Raw genomic sequence first — 5,244 nt, 5'->3', positions numbered from 1 at the left:
ACTTGATGGGTGTCTTGAGCTTGCCCGAGGTTGTTGAAAGGAAAGTGGGACTTGAGCGGGACTCAAGCTCAGTCACGAGGGGCGGTGGTCGCCTCTGTCCCCGCACTTCTCCCAGCCCCAGTGCTGCGTGCCACAGGCCTGCCGGGAGATCTGGTCCTGTTACCGTCTTCCCATCCCTGCTGGGGCGGTCCACCGTCTGCGGGGGACAGGTCCCTCTCAGGAGCACACACGGGTGCGTCTGCGGGGCAGGGTGACTCCTGTGCCATCCTGGCCTCTGGGCTCTGGATCCTCGTGTGCCTCCACTGGCATCAGCTGAAGCTACTCACTGCCTGCCTCGTCTCCACCCGCTTTCTCACCGCCACAGCCTCTACTTGTGGTCCGGCCATGCTCAGTGCCGCATCGGTCCCCAAATAGGCCCCTTCTCAGCTCCTCGGTTTTGCGCCTGGTCCACCGCGTGGATGCCCTTCTCCTTTCTCACTATTTGGAAACTATGACTTTCTTTAGCATTCATTCTAAGTAAGCGTTACCTCCTTTATGAAGCCTTCTTTGACCCTCTTTTTTCTCCCTACGGGTGTTACTTCTCCTGCACTGTGTCCCAGGACACAGTTCCGCATCTCTCACACACACACACACGCGTGCGCGCGCCTCGCTTTTATAGCCCTTATCAGGTTGCCTTGTGATCTGTTTATAGGTTTGTCTCTGCATGAGCCATTGAGTCTACAAGGGCAGGGAGTGTGTCCTGCTGCCCTGTGCCCGCCACAGAACAGGCACCAGTGACTGTTAGTTGAAGGGCTAAGCAGCCCCCTTGCCCATCCCTGGGACTGGCTGCAGCAACAGATGCCTGAGCCCCGGATCTCTGTCCAGCCACCAGCTGCACTGTAGGAACACGGTGTGTCCTTGGAGTGGCGCCAGGGAGCACCCACCTCCCACCTCCCTGCCCTGGCCCTGTCCATCTTTTCCTTCCGGGTTCCCACTTACCGAGGACTTGGGGCTCTGACAGGCGGTGACACAAACCCTGCCTGTGTTGCCCAAAGCTTGTCCTTTTAACAGATTCTTCTACAGCCACAGAGCTGGGCTTCCTGTGCCAGCTTCATTTCTCTGTGCCCCCAGGGGCATCCCCTCTCCAAACCCATCTGTCCTCACTCCGCATCCCCACCTAGTCAGGCCCACCCAGTTCTCAGGGACCTTCCCGGGTAGAGCTGGGAACAAAGCACGGTTTATGACAGTTGTGTCAACACTGGGTAGATGGCCTCAGTTCATCCTGCATCTTGGAAACCACGCCTGCCTGCTGCCTGGTGCCCACACCTAATCAATGCCTCCTAAAGACCCAGGGGCTGCAGGGAGGCGCCTCACACCCTCCTCTCCTAGCATCTGGAAAGCTAGGAGAGCTAGTGAGTGGGGATGTCACAGCTCTGGAAGAGAGAGACCTTGGTCTAGGCTGATTAGGCTCGTCAGATGATTAATAATTAAACATGACCTGTTTCCAGCTAACACACACCCGAGCCAGGAATCAGCAGAGATCAGGGGCAGAGAAGGAGGCCTGGAAGCTCAGCATGGGCCCAGCTCCAACCCCCCGGGTGTTTGGGAGAGTCTTAGGACTCCTCCTCACCTACCTAAGGTCCTACAAGTCCACCTCCCAAATAAATATTTCCTGACTTTTCCCACAGGCTCTGAGCTCCGGGCCGGCCTTGGGCAATTCCTAGACTGCAGCCAGCCTGGGTGGCCCTCTCTGGGGGTGGAATTTGCAGATCAGATTGGACTTGGGCTCCACCTGTGTTGACACTTGATTTCCTCAGCTCCATCTTGACTTCTGCAGCGTCTCCCCTCTCTTATTTATACTCCCGCTGCCCAGAGCTCTACGAAGGGCAGGGTACACTGGGCACCTTGTCTGATCCTGGCACGGGAAAAGCATTCTCAGGGAGGTGGGAGCCAGTCAGCCGGGTTGCATTCTGCCCTCGTCACTGGGGGCCTCCTAAGTTCTCCCAACAGTCCTTTTCTGGCCAGAACCTCAAGACTCTGGGTGCCTGTTGGGCAACTGGGAAGCTGAGGACTCAGCTAGGGCTCAGGGCTCAGCTAGGTGGCCAAAGTGGGGCCCCCTCATTCCCTCCCCTGCTGCAGATCATCCTTCTAGTTCCCTATTTTTTCCAAGGTCCTTAGGAAGCATGATCTCCTCCCCAGAGGCCACCTTCCCCCTCACTCTTCCTCCTTCCTGCTCCGCATCTCCCCAGAGCTAAGAGGCCTTTCCCACCCAGTGGAGGCCACTCTTTCAGTACATTGTCCAGCTTTTTGTGGTTAGTTTCTATTTGGACTGGGTGGGGCAGAGTGGGCTTTCCAGCCGCCGTGGTGCCCTGGCCTTAAGGCAGCCAGCCTAACCTCTGTCCCTGGGCCTCCTCAACCCGGGAAAGCAGGCAGTCATCCTCACCCCACCTTCCTCCCTCCTGGTGCTTTGTGAGGTGGGACAGAAAGGCCTCGGTCTGTTATTTAAGCACACGTGCGTATGTGCGCATGTGTTTGTGCCTCCCTGCCTGCATGTGTGATACATGTATGTGAAGCTTCTGAGGAACAGTGCTCACAGTTGGAGGTCTTAAAATCTGAGCCTTCCCAAGTTGCCCCATCTTAGGGAGCACTCCAAGCCTGCCCCTTGCTGCGGCCCAGCGCATCTACCTCTGTTTTAACCCACACTGAGATCTGCCTGTTCTCTCACTCCTGGCCCAAGAATTATTTCTGTGGGATTAGTCAAAGCCTCTTTGCCTTTCCCCTTCCTTGCTGAAGAAAATTTTAACTGCCAAGCATTTTCCCCTCCCTCTCTTTCTTATTAGCTAAAACAGGTCAATCTGCCAGGCTGGGGAAAAAACAGAGGAGTGGGCCTGGGGTGATGTCCTTTGAAGATGGCTAAGGCTGACTCTCAGAAGAGGGGAGGGAGGGAGAGGAAGAAAGAGGATGCACTCCCTGGGGAAGATGTCAAGGAGGTTTCATCATGTTTTGGTGGAGAGCAAAGAGTTTGGGATGGAAAGAGAGGCTTCTGGGCAGCTGTAGGTATTTGAGAGTTGGAAACCGAAAGAAAGCAGGGATTTCAGGACACATTGCCTTGGATTACAAATTTGATCTTAAAGTTCTTTGAGAGACCCAAATAATATTTTTCATCTTATCTAAGACAGCATCAATTATCAATTTTATCTTTATTTTTTGTACAACTAGGAAAGAAAAAACACTGCCAATTAAATTCTAACACATGTATTCTTATCAAATCGTTTGTTAGATGCAACCTGACTTTAAGGAATGTTAAAATGTGAAAAATTGTGTGTATTAAAATATATGAATACAGGGCCTCCCTGGTGGCGCAGTGGTTAAAAGTCCGCCTGCCGATGCAGGGGATATGGGTTCGTGCCCCGGTCTGGGAGGATCCCATATGCCGCGGAGCGGCTGGGCCCGTGAGCCATGGCCGCTGGGCCTGCGCATCCGGAGCCTGTGCTCCGCAACGGGAGAGGCCACAACAGTGAGAGGCCCGCATACAGCAAAAAAAGAAAAAAAAAATATATATATATATATATATGAATACAGTACTTTTACTTTAGATTCTTTAAAATGCAACAACATGCTGGGGCTAGGCAGTGCCAGGCTCTTAAATTTATTCTGACTACAGTCCTGCATTTGTTAGTCTCCCCAACGCTAACCCATCCCTTGGAGGCACACTGACTCTTTCACCCTATAACCTTCACAACATTTACTACGTGAGCCTGGCACATCGTAGGAACCCATTTACTCAATTAAATTTTATGGAGCAATCATATATTCCCAGGGGGCTGTAGTTCCTCTCCTATACATTTTTTTCACTTAAGTGACAGTCTGAGAGATGGATAGACAGACACATACACACACACACCACAGTCTGAACATCTGGATAATCAGGTGACCTGATTTCAGTCCTCCTTTGTATGTGTGGGTTTATGATGGCCTTGGTGCCAGCAGCGTACCAATTGCTCTGATTATCCCAGGCCCTTGAGGAAAGTATAGATGGGGGCTTAGCACACAAAGAATGTGTTTGTGCCTGCTGAAGGGACGAGGGGGTGGTTTTAAGAAAGAAATGTGGCGGTAATTGAGAGCACAGGGACAGATCACGTTGCCTACAGAGAAGAAAGGAGGTTTTATGGCAGAGCCCCAAAAGACTACCATCATTGAAGGGATGTGCAAAGGAGTCTGAGAAAAAGCAGCCGTAGAATTAGGAGGAAACCTGGGAGAATATGACATCAGGGAGACCCAAGTAAGAAAGTCTTTCAAAAGGGAAGTACTGGTCACCAGAGCTGAATGGTTGAATTGATAATCTATAACCCTGGTAGATTCTATTAGATGAGTGCCTCTGAGCATAAACAAGTAGAAGAGGCAGAGTATGAAATGGTAAATGTGAAAGAGCCTAGACAGGTAGAATTGCATTTGAGCAAATGCCATTTTAGAACTGCGATGTCTGACATGATAGGACTTCCATTGACTTAAATTTTCTTCTATTCTTTGGCCCAGTTGAGTTGGGGATCTGTCATTTGCAAACAAGGGTTCTGACAATAGCCCCATCTGCCTGATGAGCTGGCCCAGGGTTCTCTGTCCTTGGCTCATGCCTAAACTGGATGCCCTCTGGACATCGTACTTTTTGTTGATTTTAATTGATAAATGTTTAATTTTTAAATGCCTACAAAATGTGACATATGTCAACCAGTCTCCTATAATTCAACCCATCTTGTATGTAGATATATACATTTTGTTTCAATGTGGAAGTGTTAGAATGTGGATTAGGACCTCTAAAGCCAGGGAACCCTTAAAACATCCACCAAATGATCCTCTTGATCTATCACCATTGACTTTCTCATGGGCCTGTATACTTGCCCCCCACTCCATTTGCCCTGACACCATCCTCATCCCAGTACAAACTTTAATGTGCATATGAATCACTTAGGGATCTTTTAAAATGCGATAGGTCTGGGATGGTACCTGAGATTGTCCATTTTTAACAAGTTCCTAGGTGACACCCATACTTCTGGTCCGTGGGTAGCACTTGAAGTACTGAGGCAATAAACGCTTATTATTCTCAGGTTTGACATTCAGAGTTTGTACTCTTCCCTGGAAGTCCCAAAGGTCCAGAATGTGCAGTGATTTGTCATGTTATTAATCCATGAACTTTAATTAGGCAAGCTTTGAAACTGACAAATGGTATAAGCTGCTTAGCCAGTGACAACCTGGTTAACAGCCTACCAA

This window comes from Mesoplodon densirostris, chromosome 1 (assembly GCF_025265405.1).
Source record: "Mesoplodon densirostris isolate mMesDen1 chromosome 1, mMesDen1 primary haplotype, whole genome shotgun sequence".
Lineage (NCBI taxonomy): Eukaryota > Metazoa > Chordata > Mammalia > Artiodactyla > Ziphiidae > Mesoplodon > Mesoplodon densirostris.
The sequence above is the reverse complement of the archived record's forward strand: the minus strand, read 5'-3'. Positions refer to the sequence as shown.